The sequence below is a fragment of the Oryzias latipes genome, chromosome 1 (genome assembly GCF_002234675.1).
Source record: "Oryzias latipes chromosome 1, ASM223467v1".
NCBI lineage: Eukaryota > Metazoa > Chordata > Actinopteri > Beloniformes > Adrianichthyidae > Oryzias > Oryzias latipes.
This window is the reverse complement of record NC_019859.2, coordinates 17,120,611-17,142,977: the sequence shown is the minus strand read 5'-3', so window position 1 is coordinate 17,142,977 and position 22,367 is coordinate 17,120,611. Positions and strand designations below refer to the sequence as shown.

The following is a 22,367-nucleotide window of genomic DNA, read 5'->3' as shown; positions in this document are numbered from 1 at the left end:
GGGGTTTAGTGTCTTGCCCAAGGACACTTTGACCAGAGGTCAACCGCCCTTCAACCGCACCACAGCTGCCCAAAAGCTGCTTTTCTCAGCTTCAGAATCCATTGGAATTATCTTAATTACAAAACCTATTGAAGAATTATGGTGAATTATGGTGAAAATTATGAAAAGCTACACTGGCGACAGCTCCAGTATTAAAACCTAGCTGTTTACTCCAGAATTACTTTTTCCATCATTCTGACAGTTCACTCACATAAAAATAATATTTATGCCATTCTCTAAACTTTTTGTAGACTACTGGTTTGAAATGTGCTAACTAACAAAATGTACAGAAGAAGAGTTAAAAGGACAGGCAAGGTAACCAATGCTATCACTACGCCAGGAAAGGTTGTAGCACTTGAAGTGTTTGGCCAAAACCGAATTCTTCCCCTACCCATACGGCTTCTCCTTACCCTTCCAATTGTTGGGGCATTTGGAGGGTCTAAGGGCAGGGACAAGTTTAATGTAGTCTGTTTAGTTAGTTTAGAATTTACCTATTGAATTCTATGACTTTATAATTCTCGTGATTTTATTTCTACGATTGTTGTAATTTTGGGCAATATAAATAAAATTGAGTTGAATTGAATTGAACTACCCGTAGGGCACCGCACACCTGAGCTATGGGAAGGTTGCATGTAGGCTCTGGGGTGAAAAAAAACCTCATTCTATGTGCAAGCCTGGGGTTTTAGGGTGTCTATTGTGTCCATCTATTTTAATATTGATATTTATTATGAAAGGCTTCTATTTTTTTTAAAATATGCCTGTCTCAGCTTCCAGCATCAGAGAGTCCTGCACTTAATTAAGTTTTTTGAGTTTTCTGTTGGCTCCACTCTGCAATTTGATGAAACCATATTGCCGCATCGAGACACGACGAGACTCTTTTCACAGCTCTTTAAAACAAATAAATTGAAGATACTCTCTTAACATCATAAATGTCTTCAATAACGCAGCAAAAATGATGGCAGCTTCTCCCACACTCCCTCATAAACTGGACACACAAATAGGAGTGAATTTGCCTCACGGCATAAAAGAGGGAGTAGAGGAGAATCACATTTGGTGTGAACGAATCATTAGACATGATGTAAACAAACAACACAAAATAAAAATTCACTCGAACAAAGAGTCACTTAGATGGCCACAAACCAACCACATCCAGAAGATCCCAAGCCAGTCAGGTCATACCCACAAAGAGTAAAACATCAAAAAAGTACAAATCTTTGCTTTTTATTGTGTTTTGCTAAACCTGCTCCCCTGAGTTTCTGTTTAACCTGTGATATGTCCGCTCCATATAAGGATAGAGGAATATAAGACATGCCTAGACTGTTGGAAAGTCATTATGCATCCCTTTGCAAGCTAATGTCACATGTGGTTCATATTATAAAAATCTCTTCCATTTGTAGGTACAGAGCACTTGTGTAGATCGGAGTCTTGTTAAAACTATTCAGGAAAAAAAATGTCAGCATATTTTATACAAAGAACATAATCCCTCTCACTGTTAACTTTATTCAATATATGAAACTACTTGAAAGACTTTAAAAAGACTCAGATTATTTTTCAATGGTGTAATCAAGAGAATTCCTCGGATTTACCATAAAGAGTAAATGGTTCTTTTTACCACAGGCAACATCAGATAAAATAACTTTGTGCACACTTGCTACAGTTGAAAAACAAGCTGGGGACTATCTGAGAATGGCTGTGCTTGTTGTGGCCACACGCCAAGAGTAGGTATGCAGCCCAATGGACACCATCTGCATGAACACTTTTTTTTTTTAAAGCTAGCATTTCAAGTGTGTGCCTGCATGCGTGTGGGTGGGTATGAGTGTACATGTGCAGTCGGAAACCAGGAGCAAATGCTTCACGCCAAATTGGGGGGACGAGGTGGGAGAGCAGGACATTCCTACGAGATGACAAGCCATCACAGTCACACACCAGCGCAGGAATGTTGGGAAAACAGACAGGGTGGGATGGTGGGTGCGACACAGGATGGGAGGATGAGTTTGGAAGGGGGGGGACAAAGTTGGAGGATAAAGAAAAGGTGACACTTCATTAGACAAGTAGTCATGGGTTTCCAAATTGGTGGTGGAGGAGCTGCTGTAATGAGTTTGAATTTGCTGAAAGAGAAAAAAAGAGAGGCAAAGATACAGAGAAGGGGAAAAGAAGGAAGGAGAGAAGAAAAAAAAAGAAAATGATGAAAGAAACCTGACTTTTGCCCCCATTGCCATTACTTACCTCCCCTTCGCCACCAGCCCACCCCTACTGTTAGTTAACTCCAATTTCTGTCATGCAACTGAAAAACCACAGGAAGGGTGAATAGAAAAAGGAAAATTGTGTGTGTTTATGTGCATTTCAAATGTGTGTATGTAGATGAGAAGTAGGATCATTAAAACAAGGACAAAGAATGAGAGGAAGGAATGTGTCTGGTGGCAGCAGAAGGATGTATAGGGCCAGCAAAGAGTGAGATGGAGATGGACTGAGAACATTGGTGAATATGTGCTCCAGATGTGTCGGCCTGTCACACTGCAAGTAAACACCCTGGCTGATGGACAGCTCGGGACTGGATGGCCTCGCTGTCTTGCCCCTGGGGAGAGCATTGGAGAAGGAAAGGGGAGAGTGGGGGAAAGAAAGGGGCCGGTGGGTAAAGGAGGTGAGGGGAAGGTTCTGTACTGAGGGACCCCAGCCAAGAGCAAGTCACCCTGAGGACCTGTGTAGCCTGGCAGGCTGGATAGAGGACACACGGAGACCGGAGAGACGAAACATGAGTAAGAAAGAGAGAAAAAAAAGGAAAAAAGTACATGGGAGCGAACACGGGGGAGGGATAGTCAGGGAGGACTGGGCCTGATTGTTCCCCTCCTGTCCCACCTCCATGTGGCCTCCAAGGGGGCTCCTGCAGCCTCAGCGAATTTCCGTCTGGCACAGACCTGTGAGCTCTTGGGAGCAAACTGAAATATGAACTGCAAGAAGGGAGGACAGAAAGAGGGACAGATGAAAGGAGGAGAGGAAAGACAAGAGGGACAGACATGGATCTACAATGAGATCTACAATTATGTTGTAGACTCGTCTTAATTCCTCAGAAAAGCAATGAAAGTCTCTGCTCAAACTCAATTTTATACTAAACTAATTCAAATGAATTGTTTTATCTGCTTAAATAGATTAAAATACAACTCATTTTTAATTAAATGAGGTCAAATCAATTTTCATGTTTTTTTAAATCAACATCATCTCTCAAAAGGAGCAACATCCCTCGCCCTGTGACACTGGACCAAAACTGGGGGTAACTTGTGCTTCTTTATCAAACAGATTTTGTCTTTCTGGCTTCATCTTAGTTTCGTATTTTTCTCATTTTATTTTGGTTAAGTATGTCTGCCTCAAACTAAGAGTTAAAAGTTTGTAGGATTAGCATACTCTGCCTGTGACTCTGAAATAGGAACTTGACTCTGACTCAGTAATGAGTGACAAATCTGGCCAAGTTGTACACATGTGATGACCTCAATATTTAAACGATAGAGAGGCCAGTTAAGAATATCCGGCAGTCTTGAGTCAGTGCCACCTGTGGGGCTTAATTTATACCATACGAGTCTATCTAATGCCAACAGCCAAAATGTGTATGTAAACTTAGCTTTTCCAATGGTAAACACCTTTTTTGTTCGTTTTTAATGCTTAATATTGTATTTTGTAGGTTTTTAATTATCCATTTTGACAACGATTGGATTCATAGCTATATTTATAGTTTATGATATTATTCATAGTCAATATTGGTTCGTTCTAAACAATCCGATTCAATCTAATTCACTGACGTCAAATCAATCCAGGACATGTTTAGCCAAAAATTCAATCAGTGTGATTAAGAGATAACTATCTGGGTCCTGAACAGTGAAGCTGAGGTTTTCCAGATTCCTTGTATTTCTTGCAAGATAATCAAGAGTAAATTAAATATGTGTACAAACAACCAAGTAACCAAGAGTTTGTCAAATCCATTCACATTTTAGTTTCATAAAGTTCAGCCCACTGCTGTTTTTCCACATTAAAATAATCATAAGGGATCATAATTACAATATTCTGCCACACTGTATGGTTACATGACTCACATGACTTTGTAACAGTGTTTCCACACTTTGGACTGCAATAATGGCTTGATCAGTTTCAACTTGGCCGTTTTTACGTTAAAGTAAAATGAACCTATTCATTGCCCCCCATGAAAAAAGCCCCCCCTCCCTTTTTTTGAGGCAAATTTAGTATCATTATAGACAAATATTTAAAAAGAATCATCAATAAGCATTTGCAATAGGACCTCACCTAAAATAACTGCTGTTTTAAAATGAATATTAATAATAACAATAATAAAACTGCTTGCAAAGTTGCAAATGGCATCTCTGATGTTGCCATTTGTAACTCTACCAGAGACTTCACCCTACCAAATTCATCATATTTACCTTAAAAGCTTCACATGTTAAAATAAAATCAAGACAATTTCATTTTTGGACCCATCATACCAACAACACATACATCTCATAATAACAAATCATACAAATTATTAGAGTTATTGTAAATAGTGCAAGTATCTTATTTTTAAGATCCTTTTGAAATGCTATGTGTTACAAATAAGCCTTGCCCTCCTAGAAAGTTGACTTCATGCAACAGAAGATCTAAATAGCACTGTTCTTCTCAAACAATTGCATCTCGAATAAAAAACAATCAAATCACCAGAGCTGACCTGACGAGTTTGATATTGATGACAATCCCCACTGTGTAATTCTTTATTTAATGGAAATTGTGGGTATTTTTTAAAGATGGCATTATGTTTTCCAGATTCCTAGTATTTCTCACGAGTGTAATTATGCAATAAAACAGTTCAGGAGATGGGCTTTAAACAATGTGTTTTATTTATTTAAAAAAATTAGTTAAATAGAAAAAAGCCTCCTTTGTTCAGTGAATCCAGTTTGTTACAGTCCTAAACATGACTCCTTCCTTGTAAAGGAAAAATAAATAAACTAACAAATGTAATAGTTTTATAATGTAGGATGGCCACTTTAATGCAATAATTCATTGGAAAACCTACAACCAGTTACAGACATCTGATGGTTTCACATTTTTAAGCTGGTTATGTACAGCTATTTAGTAAGAAAATGGGTCAATATTTAGAGAGACCAGAACAAATGGTAGAAAGTAACAGGACTGAGAGTATTTGTTTATTTATTTTTTAAATTACGTAAAGCACCAGGATTTAAGCACTTTTTCCAAAAAAATTCATGGTGTATTTACACGATTTAATGCTGTGCCTAAACGTTTGACAGTTACCTTAGCCATGAAAAATGAAAGGGAACCTTGTCTGTAATCATACACTGAAAATGTGATCTGGCACCTATCTAATACACCTTTACCGAGGTGTTTCAAAACCACATTAGCCGATCTATGCGGGGGGTTCGAATGGGGGAGATACATTTAAGTCGCGTCAAGTGCAATGGAGCTGCTATCAGAAAGTAGAACTGATGACACTACTGCATTAAGCAGCTGTCCACTCTCATGATCATTAGTGCGATATGGATGCAGTGAAGCAGGGAACAGGATGCTGGATGGCTATGAAGACAGCTCTCTTGGGAAAGAAGGATGGGAGATAAATCTAAACAACATCAAGCCACCACAATCCCCAAAGACGCAGGCAAAACTTTTAAAGCACCAAACTGACACACAGATTGAATTCCCTCAATTTTTTGTCAGTGATAATCAAATACTTTTTCACTCAGCTGCTGCAAATTCACCACAGTGTGGAAACATTAGAAGAATTGTCACCCTGGTGTATTTTCATGACCATACCCATGTCTTAAAAGGTTGAACAAAAAATTGTGTTACTGGTGTAAACAAAAAACATACACACAAACAAGCACTGGCACACACACTGACAGGACTTACACACAGTTATTTGGTTTTACTTTATTGAGTACAGATGTAAAATAAAGTAAAGTACAGATAATCACTGCAACAAAATATCCAGTAAATAAAAAAGATAAAGATCACAGGGTCATAAGGGTTGCTGGGGCCTGTTTTTAGGAACCTATCTGTTCTGACTTCAGAGCAAAGACGGGGTACAACCTCGATACTTTGCCAGACACACACTCATTCCTAAGCTACAAGTAAGGGGGTATTCAGATTGGACACATTTGGTTCACCTAAAGTAAACCAGAGTTTGTGTCCCTTGATAATCTGGAACAAATGTTCAGTCTGAAGGCACCCCAGCAGAACCCAGTCCGAGAGAAGGAACCGCTCTCGGATCCATCTTTCGAGGTGGTCTCGGTTCATGTCCAGTTGGACTGAGCTCTGGTCTGCTCTGAGATTTCTCAGTCTAAATAGGCTCTGTGCTTGGAGCAACTGGACCAAAACAGCCACCATATGATGTAAACAGAGCAGGAAAGAAGCAACCAATGAGAGCAATGATGAGACACGGCAGCTCACTGAAACATGGTTGAATGAATGCAGGCTCATTAAAACAACTTTTAACATGATACACATTGCAGATTACACTACTTTGCTGACAATCTATTTATATCATTAACACTTATCAGCATACTTGATAGCCGATGTCTTCTTAGTACACACCTTGAAACATGATTCCGCTGGACCAAAGTAATTTTAATACAGATGTTCAAAATTGGTCAGCAAAATATCAAGTTTGAATACACACCAAACGCAAGGTTCAGGACACAATCCAGACCAAATTAACCAGACCAACTGATTTTTCAAGTCGGAAAACACCCTTAAAGTCAAAATTATCCTGTGAAGCATGTTTTTGGATTGTGGATGAATTCCACTTCCTAGCACAAACTACTAAATCACAGTATAATTTGTTTTGCTGCTGGGGTCACTTTGCTGCTACTCTCAGGCATTGAATGCCATAATGACCCTAAAACTGATTCATTCTGTGAGCACAAAACAGGAAAAACACTATCCTAATATAATTTTATGGTTCCTATAAAGAGACAAAACATAGAATGTAAAACATTTATGACTATGACAAATAACTTCCAAACATGACAACTAAGGGGCTTATATTGTCTACAACTTAAGCATCTGCTAGCTAAGTCTCAGCTGAAAATTTTAGCTGACGAGACAATGCTGGAGCTAATTGACAAAACACAAAAACACTTGCAGATATCCTCCAGTGTTGGTGATGCAAAGGAGACTGCCAAAGCTGTGCTGTATCAGCGTGCCAAGAAAAGATAGTAAAGAAGGTCTTTGAGTGGGTCCGGGGGTTACAAGCAATCTCCATCATATTGTCGGGACCATTTGGTTTAGATGAGATGCTGTGAAAAGGCCCTTAAAGACCTACTCTGATAATCTTTTGTATGCTGTTTGTAGCCAAAATAAAAAATACAAAAACTTGTATGTAATTTTCTAGGACATAGTTTCTGCAGGGCGGCAGGACTTTACATCTGAGTTGTGATTGACACAAAGCTATCCCCCCAATATTTTCTGTCACAAATAAGCCCTGTTTAAATGTTGTTTTAGTCTGCTCCTGATTCACAATGATTTGAATAAAAAAATAATCAGAAATGCAATTTTTAGCTTAATTGACTAATACATGCTCTCCATTATGAGAAAAATATCACTAGAACATGTTAAAAACACCCAAAACATGATTTTCATCGGAGTGGGTCTTTATAAGTGGTCTCATGTTCAATTATTGTTCTAGGTTTAACATAAATAAAAGTCACTTTTTAATTCCACGCTTTGCTCTGATAAAATATGCAAATGCTATATTGCTGGTTAACAAGGTTAGCAAAGAAGCCTGCAGGACCAAACCCGCTCTGTAACCATGACCATGAAACACAAATTTAATGAAACTTAGAAAACAAGTTTAGCTCAGAAAAAAAGACTGTGAAATTAACAAAAAAAAATCCTTCTTTAGGAAGTATTTAAAGTTTGAGTGACTGTGTTGGCCTTTAGCTATCATCAGATGCAAACTTGCTCTTTGGATATACCCACTATCTAGTCAATGAGTTACAGTCATATAAAAAGAAACATTAATTGGCTTTTTTGTAAGTTTTACGTTGGGAGGTAGCAGATTACACCTTACAGAATCGCCCTCTTTATTTAGGTTTTTCATTGAATTTGTTGCCTGTAAATGAACTGGACATTCCCTAGTGATGATATGAGAAGTTAAACTGAAAAGCTAAGAAATTTTTAATACAAACATAGCCTGCCTGTCATGTATTTTTTTTTATAAAACAACTTCAGTTCTGTTAGTTTGGAACTGTCATTGAGAGGAGGGTCTGCTGTGTTTTCCCACTGTGAAAAGCAAAGTCACACAGGGGGTAATTATTTGTGACGTGAGGACAGACAGGGCCTCCTACCACACACATCCTTCAATACACATCCTGATTTTTATGCATGGCCATATACTCCCTGGTGGACTAATGTATGACTCCCACTATGTGTGAGTTTGTGTGTGTTTACTGAGCTATGGAAAAGGGTCCAGCTCAGAACCATGGCTTGAGTGAATATTCTCAGCACAATGGGACACTCCACAACGTAGGCCATCCCTGCAGACCCTTGCCCTGACTGCCTGTACCATCTGATTTGGACAGAGAGCAATCAAGCAAACCCAGTAAACAATACACAGCCTGGCTGTTGAAAACCACAACAGCTCTTCATCCTATTCCTCTCGTATCACTAGGGACATCAGTGTTTGTCCAATCACTGTAGATCGGAGACGGTACAGAGAGAAACTATTAAAGCAATTGGGGAGCTGTTAATATAAAATAAAACTAAATATACAAATGAAGAATACAAAGGGAGTTGAAAAAGCTTCTGAGATCTTCACAATTTATTCAACCTTCAGTCTAGTTATGTACATTTTTTTAAGGTTCTCTGACTTCTTCATCTTTATTTTGAACTTTAGAAGGTGGACCTGATTGGGCTTGAAGATCCTTAGATGCACAGAAGATAGCAGGAAGTCCTTCCAGCTAGTCTTATGCTACGTTCACACAGACCTCGGCAACACACGTTCAAGAGACTAATTCCAATGAAAAGCCCATTTAAGCATAAACATGTGTATATGCGTGTTTCGGGCATCAGCATTTAAAACTTTTGCAAAACTTTTGCGCTTTCTAAGTTCATTTTTGGGCTGCACATACAAAATGCGAGGCCATTGAACACACATTAAAAATGAAACCAGTTGAACTTTGACCAATCAGGGACATGCCCAACGTCTGAACATTCATCATGGGAGAGAAATTTGTAATTGCGGTTTGAACTCGGCCGAAATCATATGACACCAAGTCTTTCGTATATCAGAGAGAACAGCTGTGAAAAAAGAAGTCTGGAGCATGATTCGTCAGATTTTCCCCTCTTCGACGTTTCTCACCAAGTCTCTTCCAACTATGAGTACATGCCCTAGTAGCAACAGTCCAGTGTGAACACCTCATGGTCAAGAACGGGCGACACATGCCCAGTGTGAATGTAGCATTAAATTTGCACCAAGGTCTTATTCTGACCTGCCACATTAAAAAAAAGTATTTTTCCTTGTCTCAGCCAAATCATTTTGTTGCATTTTTAGGCAGGAAGGCAGAAACCCCTCTTAGAGATCCAGAAAAAAACAAGCTTCTCCTCTTCTCCATTAGAGTAGCCCCAATTATTGTTGCAACACAAACATTTTTTTATCCACTTTCACTTCTAAAACCTTATTTTTAGCACAGTAGAATCAAGAGAGTCAATCCTACAAAATAACAATAATAGGGGAATAAAGCCTCTGTATTAATGCCTGATTTTACAAATAACAGTGATCGGGCAGTTGAAAGATTCCCATTATCAGTATTTGTGCGCAACTGGATCCGTCAGAGTAATGACAGCTGTGCTCTGAAGAGGCAGGCTGTCTCTCTCCCCCTTTTTTAACAGTATAATTATCTCTGTACATACAGGGTGGACCTGCATCATACACTACATTTTCTAAGTTTACACAGATTCAGTTACTTTTAGGGCTCTCAGGTGGCTCTGACTGTTTCTACTACTTTCAAGTAAAAAGTGTTCTCCACATTTGACCCATGCTCTGAGGGAGCACTAAGCTGCAGTCACAGCTGTGCTCTGGAACTATTTAGTGTTTTACTGTAACTCCCCAATCAAACCCTCAATGCTGAATGTCAAGCAGCGGACCATTTATTTAAAGAGTTTCATTTGAGCCAACCATAGTTTTTAACTTCACCAAACACCAGTGCAAAACAGTAAAAGAAGCGACCTCGTATTCCAAAGCTCAAAGATCATGATACCAGAGGCGTTACCGGCAACCCCTAAATAACACACACTGTTTGAAATATTGTAAATCTTCAATCATGTATGCGATTGACATGAATCAGCTGATCCTGATGTGGAGAAAGATGATTTTTCATATGGGCTTTGCGCCGTTATGCAACACATCGCAGAGAAAAGCAAAGACGCTTTTCTCTGTGATAGAAGAAACTGATTTACGTTGATTATTTTTCTCCACTTTCCGAATCTGCTAGAATCACATTCATTGTGTAAATGGTTGAAAAGTTGCAGTTATCAAAGAATATCAACACTGTAGATAAAGCTTTGGTGTTAAAACGTTGTTTACAAAGCTTCCCCTCAAATAAATTTAAAAATACCTCTGGGTGTATTCAGACTGGTCCAGACCGAATCTGCTTAAATTGGTCTGGATGGAGTCCTCAACCTTGATTGGTTCAACTAGAGTCTGAAATAATGGAAGTCTTGCGCTTTAAAATAAACGTTCTAACAAGTTAGGAGTTTGACCCTTTTTTTACTCTTTGATAACGTGACAACTGTTGTTTTACATTTATCTGAGGCTCCTACTCTGTTTACATCACGTGATGTAACCGGCTACGGTAGCCATTTTGGTTCAGTTGTTCTGCTCCGGGAACAGATTGTATTCAGACTGAGGAAACTCAGAGCGAACCGAAGCTCAGTCCTACTAGAAACAAACCGAGACTACCTACAAAGATGGGTCAGAGAGCGGATTCTGGATCCAGACCAGGGTCCACTTGAGTGTACTCAGACTGGAAGTTTGTTCCGGTTTATCGGGGAAAACAAAGCAAATCAGTCTGAATTCACCCTCTAATATATTTTCAACCTTAGAATCCGCTACCTTTGACATTTTCTACAAAGATTTGAAACCATTGAATGTAGAAAACAGAGAAAGTGATTGTTAGCTGTTTCTATATCTGCTAAAACATGTTGGAACACTTTTCTTTTCTCATATTTTTTATACATTCACAATAAAAGGTTTTTTTTCAGCAGGACATATTTCCTATTGGATTTTTCAAAATAATAATTCAAACATTTGGTATAATTTAAAATATATAAATTTTCCAACTTCTAAAAAAGTTGAAATTAACCCATAAGAACCCAGACTCCCTTTGCACAAAAAAAGATAATTAAGTAGAATAAACCACAGATGAAGTGGACCACAGAACATATTTCTGATGTCATTCTGTCCAGTGGTTATCACAGGTTTAAAACATATTTCTTCCTCTCATTCTGCCTATTATATGCTGGATGCAAGTGGAAGATAAAGCAACTAAAAGGTCATACAAGGATAACTAATTAGTGTATTGCCTACAGGATTAAACAGCTTTTTATTGCAAAGAAAATAAAAAATGCGGTGTGATAGGAATAACTGAAAACATTTGAGATATGTTATAAGACATGTCATGCGTCATTCCTTTATTGAAAGAAGATATGTAGAACAAAGAGAATTCTTCTTTATATTTATGTCTTTATCACAAATGAAGGTATCTCTGCACTATTTTTTTAGGATTTTCATACCCAAAAGGAAAAGTAACGGATAACTGAACAGAGAGATAAAGACTTTCTACAGTGAGCTTCACGAATTGGGACTTTTACTAACATGCTGTTCCATTTCAGTCTACGTGGTAACATCTTTGTCAGAGACTTTAGTATCAACTTAGCAAACTTGTTGAAAATCTGGTTTTGGTCACAGATACAAACAATTTCTGCACTAATACTTTTTTTCATCTGTAGAACCAACCCAAGAGACTGAGGAGATTTCTTATTAGTTTGGATCCTGTTGCCCTGGAGGGCAGAAAGCGATGAGATATTTGACCAAACGAAGAAAGTCAATAAGGGGCCATCGATTAGGAGGGATGAGGATCATATTGGACACTCAGGTGGCTAAAAGAAATTAAAAAGCTGTAACAAAGAAATAGACCAGATCAAAACTGGGGCACCTTAGATTTCGCTCCTAGAGAGTAGAAAAAGCCACAACGGTAAACTTTCAGAAAAGATGTGCTACACACAAATTGTCAGCATCAAATGTTCAGTTGACTTTGGAGCATTAATGTTGTTTGATTTGGCAAAATATTTGCCGTGTCAAATAAAATATTTAAAAAAATTTTTTGTAATGATGCCAAGTCATATACATATTTTTGAGCTTTACTGCATGCATTATATGTGTTATGGGAACATTTATATAAAAAATGTTGGAAATATGATATGATACACAGACATTTTCAGGTCAGTTAAGTTCTCAGTATCATGTCAGGTATTTTCTGATTAGTCATGAAGGAAATAAAGGATTCAAGGCAAACTGAATTATCTGCAGTTCTCCACAAACACATTTGTTCTGTGGTAATGTTGCTCCAAATATTTTTCCAAAAATAATAGAAAGTTGACTGAAGTTCCAAAAAGACCATCAGCAACAAGTTTCCCATAAAAAAGGACAAAGACGATAGCTGGCATAAGCTCCAGGGATCGCCAGGACTCCACCAGGGCTAAAAAGGTATTGATGATAGATGGAATGGCCAATGGGTGCACTACACAGTACACTACACACAAACATGTTAGAGACACTATGAACTATAGAAATTGTTATTTTGAAAGAGCCTTTAAGTTGAAGAAACTGATTGTGGGTTTTTTATTGCAAAACCTTTGTGGACAATTATGCTAAAAACAGCATCCATCTTCTAAACCCACTATACCCCTTACAGGGTCATGAAGTCGCTAGGGCTAACCCAGCTACTGTTGGGCCATGCTCTGGGGTATACCCTGAACAAATCACCAGTCGGTTGCAAGGCAACATAATCACATGCACACCAAGCAGCAATTAACCTCTAAAGTATGTTTTGGGACTGTGGGAGGAAGCTGTAGTGCCCGGGGAGAACCTACAGATGCACAGGGACAACATGCAAACACCACACAGAAAGGACCCAGCTGGGATTTGAGACAGGGTCTTTTCTCCGTGAGCTCTAACCACTGCATCACCGTCCAGCTCTGCAGAAAAAAAGATTTCTCCAAAACTTCTCATGGTCTAGCTTGAACATCAATGATATCTTAAAATCCTCCTGCTATAATCACAAATGGAAAGTTTTACTAAAATACAAATGTTCAATTTTTTGTGGAGTTGTGACTCATTTACAGAAGAACAGGTACAACAGGTAATATTCAGTTGTTTAAAAGTTTCCTGCGATTATGACAGCAGTGGGGTACCCCATGTGCTGAAAGCTTACATACAGGCTTTTTGAAATGTAACAGCAAGTGACACATTGAGACTAAAATGTTTTATTTTCATGCAACAAGTTCTGTGATGTCGGTCAAACTTAGCCTTGTTTTGACATGTCTAAATCCCATTAAAAAAAGGGGAAATAATTGGCCTGTCCTTCAAAACTGACATAGTAATAAGAAAAAAACATGTACTCATTTTTGCACTTACACAGTGACACAGTGGTGGCAGGAGCTTTGAGTCTCAAACAGTTTTCACATATACCTACCAGTCGTGAATTTCTTCCAGGGTTGATGTGAAGGCTGTGTCAAATGTCAAAGTCTGCAACATTTTCTTCTTTCTGTAGAAATCTCAAAATCAGAACAATTTTCTAACACTGTACAATGTTTTTGTGTGCTTACTGGCAGGAATAGTTGATGCTCATTTAGTCAGTGATGAGCACCTACTTAACACTTAATAACAAGAAGCACTTGTTTTTCATTAAAAAAAACTGTTTCTTCTGTATTAGGTCGAGCAACCAAGTGACTCCAAACAGGATTAAGGAAGTTGTAAAAAGGGATGGATGTACTGCTTTAAATTAATGCTTTGCCTTGATAGGTCAATTTCCTTATGCTGAGTGAACATGTCTGATGTGTTTTAAATTTAGAATGTATTGACATTTATTCAAATGACTAGTACAGTTGATGCCAACGTCATAGCATCTTTATTAGTTTGTTTATCTCACTTATTAGCACTCTCTCTTAAAGCTATGTACACACCGGACATGTGTGTCACGTTCAAAAATGTGCCGAATGTGGGTTTTTGTATGCGCTTTTACTATCTGGTGTTCACACAGGTCTGTTGGTACCCAATACAAGAGCATGTACTTACAGTTGGAAGAGGCTTGGTGCGAAATGTAAGTGTTGCAAATCTTGGTGTCATATAATTCCGCCCGGACACAAACCACAGTGACTAATTTCTCCTTTGTGATCAATTTCCAACCGGTTGGCACTTCCAAGTTTGAAAAGGACGTAACCCATGCGTCACTACTACATCCAAGTCCCTGATTGGTCAAATTTCAAATGGTTTAACTTTCAGCGCATGTTCAATGCCTGCACGTTTTGTATGTAGAGCTCGCAAAACACTTGAAAGCTTGCGTAATGATGCTTGGATGTCAAGCTAAATTCACACCAGACATGTCAAGAATGCACTTTACAGGGTGGGCATTAAATGGGCATTTAGCCAGTGGTGTTCACACACCAGACAAGCAGGAAGCAACAAGGAGAGGCTTCTTCTTCTTCTGTTTTTTAACTGTTTACTAGCGCTTGTTTGCCACCTACAATTGGTAGAGGCTTGGTGCAAAAAGTCAAAGCGGGGCAAACCCAGCAAATTTAGCTCATGGCTTTTTCTTACACAGCTCTGTTCCAATACATGACAGACTTGGTGTCATATAATTCTGGCCGGGCACAAACCGCAATTATTAATTTCTCCTTCGTGATCATGTTTACAACGTTTAGGACTTTTGTGTTTTGTTCCATTGGAAGTGGTTGCTCGAATGTGCGTTTCTGAGCCTGAGTGAACGTAGCATTAACAATCAAAAAAGTCATTAAAAAAAGCAACTCCAATAGACGTAACATATTTTCATTGACAAAACTGGCTAATGTCTCATAATCGCATCATCTACTGATATAAGGAGACAAGAGAGCACTTCAATCAACTCATCAAAGATAAAGTCACTTTCTGAATATGTTTTACTATTTAACTTTGCCTTAATACAATTAGCGTGTTTGTCCTGTAAACACTAAGTATTCAGAGGCTATAATATGAATTGGCTGCTACTAGATACATGTGACTAGAGGGCAAAATGGACCTAATGGTAGAGTTAATGCTGGCCTTGAATAATGAGGCCTTTGTCTAATAAAACTGGAATGCCTCCAAATACCTATAGGGACCTCAGCTAGTTAGAGCAATAACAGTCTATCAAAAGAGAAAGCAAAGTGATTACTTAAAGGGTAATAAATACAAGGTCCATGTTGGGGGGGGGGGGTATTGGGGAAAGAAAGAAAGCAAGGAATACAGTGACAAAAAAAAGAGGATGTTTGAAGCACCACAGAAGAACAAAGAAAGAAAGACAGTCTTATCAATGAAACTGCTGCAATTTTTTATATATATATATATATATATATATATATATATATATATATATATATATATATATATATATATATACTATTTTTTTTCTTTTGTTGCTGATGATTGTACTCTTTGACAAATAGGATATTGAGGATACCAAATAAGGAGTATTTACTAAAGAACGAAGACATTTAATATTTCATTACGGTGCTTTGGGAACTTTTTTTCAACAATTTTTGATTAAAATGTTTTTAAATTGATTTTGTTTATACAAAGAATCAACCCCTGAGCAAACAAAGACATCTAAGCGACTGTGTGCATTCCACCTTGTGTGATCAAGGGGAAGCATTTCTTGACATTTAAGCAAGAAGAAACATGAAGTTCTGAAGGAATCCTGTCGCTTTTTCAAAATGACATGAGTTCAAATGTGAATGTCAAAATCGCTTTGATTTGAGAGAATTTTGAAATCTGCTCTTTGATAGCTTGAACAGCGAAGATAAATAAGTGACCTCTGGTTTCTACATCTTCACAAGTGTGCACATTCAAAAGCGTGCATTCATAGTCAAAAGCAGAAGTGCTTTAAAGTAACATTCCCAGAATTTGGTGGAGCTGTGCTGACCTGAAGGAAGCACCTCAGGGCTAGGCAACTGAACACAATAAAACCAACATTAATTCCAGTCTTGGGAAAAGACAAGCGTCCAATCCAGGAATTAGGGAGAGATGGCTGTGTGAAAGAGAGCAAGGCTGATCAACACCTGTAAGGCAAAAGAAGGAGGGGGTAGAAAGGATGAGAGGAAGGATTTCAGACACATACTGTTCAGGCCAAACAGAGACAAAGACTAAAGAAGAATATAGTCACAGAACAAGTAGCTAGAGGGTGCAAATGCAACAGTATGACAAAAAAGAGAGATTTTATGAATGTAGAAAACAAAAATGAGCATGAATGTATGCTGTGCGAACTTGTTTTTGATATATTATTTTGACTTTTTTCATAAGCATAAAAAAACAAGGAATTTTAGGGCAACTAGTTGTTCTTGTGGAAATGAAGTGGCTGGATGGCTCAGTTCAGGGCCAGATTTGGAGCAGTGATTATGTGTGAGGGCCAACCATTCAGTCTAATTGTTATGATAACATAAAATGCAAATGAAAAATACTTAATAACCTTTTTAACAAATGTCATTTCTTTGCATAGACTAGAAATATATCTAAAGACATTTAAACCAAAATTACTGTGAATTTCTAATTTGGAGCCCAGAATTTAAATAAAGACAAAGTCGGTCTGAAAAAAAAAACTTTCATAAACAATAAATCTGGGTTCATGTGAAATGTAACAAAGGTTATGAAACCGTACACAGTACTTAGAAAGTCCTGGGGGCACCATTTTATTGATTTCATCACAGGAACTTGCAGACCGGTAGAAATTTGAATGCAAGCTGCATTTGACCCATGGGCCGGACTTTGGACATGCCTGTCTCAGTAAGCTGCGTGTCGGACTGGCACTTGGGAAACCAGGGTTCGTTTCCCAGGCAGCGTGAGGAGCTTTATCCTTGGGCAAGACCCTTCACGCTACTGCCTAATTATGTAGCCACAAGAGAACCCAAGTCTGGGTCCCCCTGTGCCGGTCCCCAGCCCGGATGAAATACGGGGTTGTGTCAGGAAGGGCATCCAGTGTCAGGCATAAAAATTTCTGCCAAACCACCTGTGCGAATCACTGTGGCGACCACTGAAGGGATATGCTGAAAGGTGAACAAATTGTTTTTGTGGACATGAAAGACACATCTGTGAGAGGAAAATAAGGTTAGTGTGCTCTGGTTAGTCAGTGCTAAAGTGAGAAAAATGCTGCTCCGTTCAGACCAGTTTGCTAACTTGGATAGTCTTCAGGTAAGTGTGGAAAGTTTGTTCCCCATTTCATTACTCTCCCCTGGCGGGAGGGATCTGCAGTCAGTAACAGTCGTCCTCGGATACATTTGGCAATCTAGCTCCCCAATGCAATCCTCCCTGCTGAGCATCAAAAAAGAAGTCAATGGGTCCCATTTTTAGAGTATTTGGTATGACCCACCTGAGGAATCAAGCTGACACCTCCCAGTCTCAGGATGGAACCCGATGAGTCACTAAGCTGGTTTATAGTTTAGAAATGTTAAAAAAGAAATATAGCGTCCTGGTAATTTTACACCTTCTTGACAAATACATTCACAACCTGTGATTTATTAGCTTCTAAAAGGGGTATTCTGCTTACCACAGCAGTCGATGACGGCTTCTTTTTGTCTGTGTCTCTGTTCCTTATTGTAACTGACATTCACCACCCTGTTGGGGATCTGCCCACTATCAACATGTGGCACATGTCCTTGACAAGTTAAAAAAAAGACCCCTCACAATAGGAGCTGGGCAGCGGTTTAAACCATGGAGCCCAGTGTCCCCCCCCCCCCCTTCTCCTCCCCGCACACCCTGCTGCCACACTTTGACTCTCCTAATATTGAGTTGCCTGGGTAAAAGGGGACTAAAGGAATCTAATAACTGTGACAGTGGGGCTTTTTTGGCATTGTTCCTAAAGCTGAGCAGACACACACAGCGTTGTCTGCTTGCACTAATGAAAGGTTAAATGAATAGGACCAAGTGACAGGAGGTACAATAAAGAAGCAAGGGGGACAAGAGAATGTGTGTACAAGCATGTGTTCCTGTCTCTGGGCATGAGTGTCTCAAGGCAAGTCTCCTTGGCGAAGAACAAGGACAGCCCTAACACAGCGACACAATATTTAAAACCGATTGCTCTGTGACACTGTGTGTGCACATTTGTGTGCACTTGTGCCTCTTTGCAAAGCACACTGGCATAGAAGGAATTCCAGCATGAGCGTTCTTGATAAAAATTTGAGGTGGTTTGGTGGAGGGGAGGTACAGAGGTTGGATAGGATGGGAGGGCGGGGAGAATGGGCACTGAAAGGGGGGTAGAGGGGAGTGACGAGGGGGACGCATGTCTCGTCTTGTGCCTCCCCCGGCCTGTGCCTTGGTGGAATGCAGAGTCACATGAAAGAGGCCCTCTTTCTCCCGCCTTCTCTCTGAGACGTGTCTCTTGTGTCTGTCTCAAAAGCGCCACTGTCCCCCTCCTGACACATTACCTGTCAGCAGATTTCTCCACCGCTCCGAAAACAGCCCGAAAAACGCAAAAGAAAACAAACGCACACATCGTGTGCACATGGCATGCACGCACAAACTGCACAGATGTTCCCTTCAAACACAGCTCTGAGTCTTTCTAACAGAAAAAGTGAACTTAAACACAAACAGACAGAAAAATCCCATCATCATGAGACTGCTTAATTACAATGATTTTCACTATAAATGGCAGCTTTGTCACCAACAATGACATGGTAGAACTTCCAAAGTATCATCCGGGTCTAAGTAAACTGTGCATGGCATGGTTTAGTTAGATTTACTGCAGCCCAGTCGATTGAAACTGTGAACTCACAGCATGCAGTGCATTAAAGTCCCACTCCAATCATCTTTTGATCTATTGAAAAAGCATTTCAGGTGGTCTTTTAATTATGATTATGTCGTTTTTAGCCAAATTTTGTTTTCTAGGACATAGTTTCTGCAGAATGGCAGTACTTCATTAGAGGTTTGCTTCTGAGTTGTAAGCAGGATAGTACACTCTCTTTCCCTTTCACCTCATAACTCCAAAGCTAACATTACCACTTCAACAAAAATGGCGAGAAACATTGAGGCAATCCAATTGAACAGTTTTGATTCAAATTTTAGCTTAAACAAGTCAATTATTGTTAACCTGCTGAAATTAGTTGAGATTTATGTAAATGATTTTCACCAAAAATGTTCTGTCTTGACTATACAACCACAAAAAACGCATCATCATCCATGCAACACATTTCAACACTTTGGGAATGTAGAGGTGTTTCTTATTTTTTTTTTTTGTTTTAAATGGACAACAACCTTCTTGTCAGTACAGTGTTCCCTCGTTTATCGCAGGAGACACCTGTGATAGGTAAAATCTATGTTTTAGGATTATAGATGTTCTAAGGTTGTAAAACCCTTCACTACACACTTTATACACTTCTCTCAGACAAACATGCTCATTTTCACACTTTTGTTTAAACTCTCTCCTTTACAGAACACTGAGTCCAGTATTGTAGAAAAAAAAACAAAGATTTGCTGGCAATCAAAAATGTATGTAACTGGCAAACAGAAATGGCACAGAGAAGATTGACTGACAAAGTCACCAGCCAATCAGGAAGCAGAACACATTGCAATGTACAAAAAAAACAAAACAGCGAAAAATATGCAAAATTTCTCTGAAAAATCCGTGAAACAGAGATGAAAGGTGAACCATGATTTAGCAAGGTGTCTTTGTAATTGTCAAACAGCACAGTGGATCAGCGGGTAAAAACAACATTTAATTTGCAACAACAAAAAGTTTCATCAACTTAAAAATATAAAAAATAGAAGACTTTGACACTGATTTTCCAAAGATTTGCAATCATAAAAGTACAAGCCAACTTGACATCACACATGTAATTCACTGTGTATATTTGCATTATGATCGATCCTAGCAGAATGCATAAAAAATTGAAAATTGTGCATTGATATTTAGAATCTGCTATGTGATCCAGCTTTTTGTGTCTACATTTTGCACGTCTGAAAGGCAGGTGCAAACTGGCACAACCTTGATGGCACAACAATGACTGCATGCAGTCATTGTTTCAGTCAGGAAGCATTGGTACAATGAGAAGCAACAAAGAGAGTGCATCTTTTCTGCTCATGCAAATACTTTGGAAAGCCAGAGGCAAAGATTATTGAGTCATGGGCTTTCCAACATCAAGTCTTACAATATATGTGCTTCTGAATGAGTTAAGGGCTGAAATGGAACCAGTGGTGGTAATTAAAGTAGACTATAATTATGTTTTTCCACTTTTTTTTCTATTGTAACTTGTTTACTTTGGATGTTAATTTGTGCACAGTCTGCTGCTCAACTGCACTCTTGTTTCTCTGTAAGCCCAGCTGCTGTGTCCTGAAACAGCTGATGAGAGCCCTGACCAGTCCCTGTGCCCCATCTTTCATCCTTCCTGCGAGGGAAAGGTTGTTCATCACCAGCGCAGATACCAGCTGATTATCCATTGAGTGTGAGATGCAATGGCCCAAGTGTTCTGCCCAAAGGTTTGTGTCACAGAAAACCGCATATACAGTGTGTTTTTCATGTTCCAGCAGCACCCCATTCTTTGCACTCATTCTCTAGTGTCCTAGATTTGATGTGCGCTTTCCTTGTCACACTCAAAATTCTCTAACTAAGCACTTTGAAAATGGGAGTGAGGTCATCTAGACCCACTAGACAGTGCGCTGAACTTTTTTCTTCAATGATTTGTGATCTTCACTGGTTTCCATGGATTACATGAAACCCTCTCCACCTTTATCCACCTTTGTCAGGGCAGGGATAACACGTCAATGGTCATCTTGACCCCATTGGATAGCACAAGGGTTAACTATAATTATTGCTTACTATGTTTTAATCCCAAATTACATAGAATGTGCAATCTATTTCCATCCAGATATTAGATTACAACATTAGATATTCGCTAAAGTATTACAGGCCCTGCAATGGGATGGCAAACTGTAGCCCGGCTAGGATAGGCTCCAGCAACCCTGAAAATGATTTAATCAAGTTTAGATGATGGATAGTATAAAACCCGAGAGTAGACATCTGTTTTTGCATTAGCCAACAGTTATTAAAAAGTAGTAGCATTTCAGACATTCCAAAGCCGAATATTGTACATACATCCCCATTTTATTCTACACATCAGTAAAAAACAAAATGACTATAAATAGGAGACAATGTATTATTATAATTCATTTAGCTCAAATTGTATTTCCTTATTTGAAAATATCCAAATTTAGCATACATTTGTGTTATAAGTCTGCTTAACTTTGTAAAGTTTAGACCTTATATCTAATGTGTTTAAATTATTAAACTACCCCTAAAGTTTCCACTTCCCTATTGTTGCGGCAGTCTATAGGTTCAGCATAATCCTTTTGTTGATCAAATAAGCAATATATTTATTTAAAATGTATTGCGTTGGAATAAAATACAGCTTGGACTTTGTCCTTACAATAGGGAATGTCTTGGAAAAGATGCAACCATCTCCTGGAAAAAATGTACACTTTTAAACCATCTTTATCAATATGGAACACATTTAAAAATTTCAAAAAGTATGCTGCAAATTCTTATCTAAAATCAAAGGCATGACTCAAACAAAGTATCTATACTGCATTAAGAGAGCCACAATCATGCATTCAACCCACAAGGTTGCATGCATCTGTAATATTATCAGTACATTCATGTAGGAATCCTTGAAAGTGCAAGAAAAAAATGACTCTTTTGTGAGCAAGGAGGTGCTTTGTTTAATGCAACATGGAGACTGAAGTTTCTTGGTTCCAATTCATCTCCTCTGACTGAAAGATGTTTAAACTTTATGTGACTACTTCATTCTGGTTTATTTCAGTCAAAAAGATAAAGATGTAAACATGTATGCAAACAAGTTTTTTCATGGAACGCAGCATTGAACCTATAATATAGAGACAGGTCAAATTAAACATTCTTCCAAAGTCACTTAAAGCAATACCTTTCTGAGTTTTCCTAAAATCTTTTGAAAAAATCTTGTTGCTTATTTGTAGTCTTTTTTCATGGGATTTTGTTAATGTTTTTACAATATTTTTTTGATCTGTCTACATCCTAAAA

The 22,367-nt window shown here is 38.6% G+C and overlaps 1 long non-coding RNA gene across 1 annotated transcript in view; it reads left to right on the top strand.

The window, feature by feature from the left end:
* LOC111948960 overlaps nucleotides 1-20,957 on the top strand; it is a 35,629-nt gene extending 14,672 nt beyond the window's left edge. The window contains exon 3 of the long non-coding RNA XR_002874947.1: nucleotides 20,636-20,957. This is a non-coding gene — a long non-coding RNA (uncharacterized LOC111948960). The remainder of the gene's footprint in view (nucleotides 1-20,635) is intronic.
* Nucleotides 20,958-22,367: the final 1,410 nt, after the last annotated feature.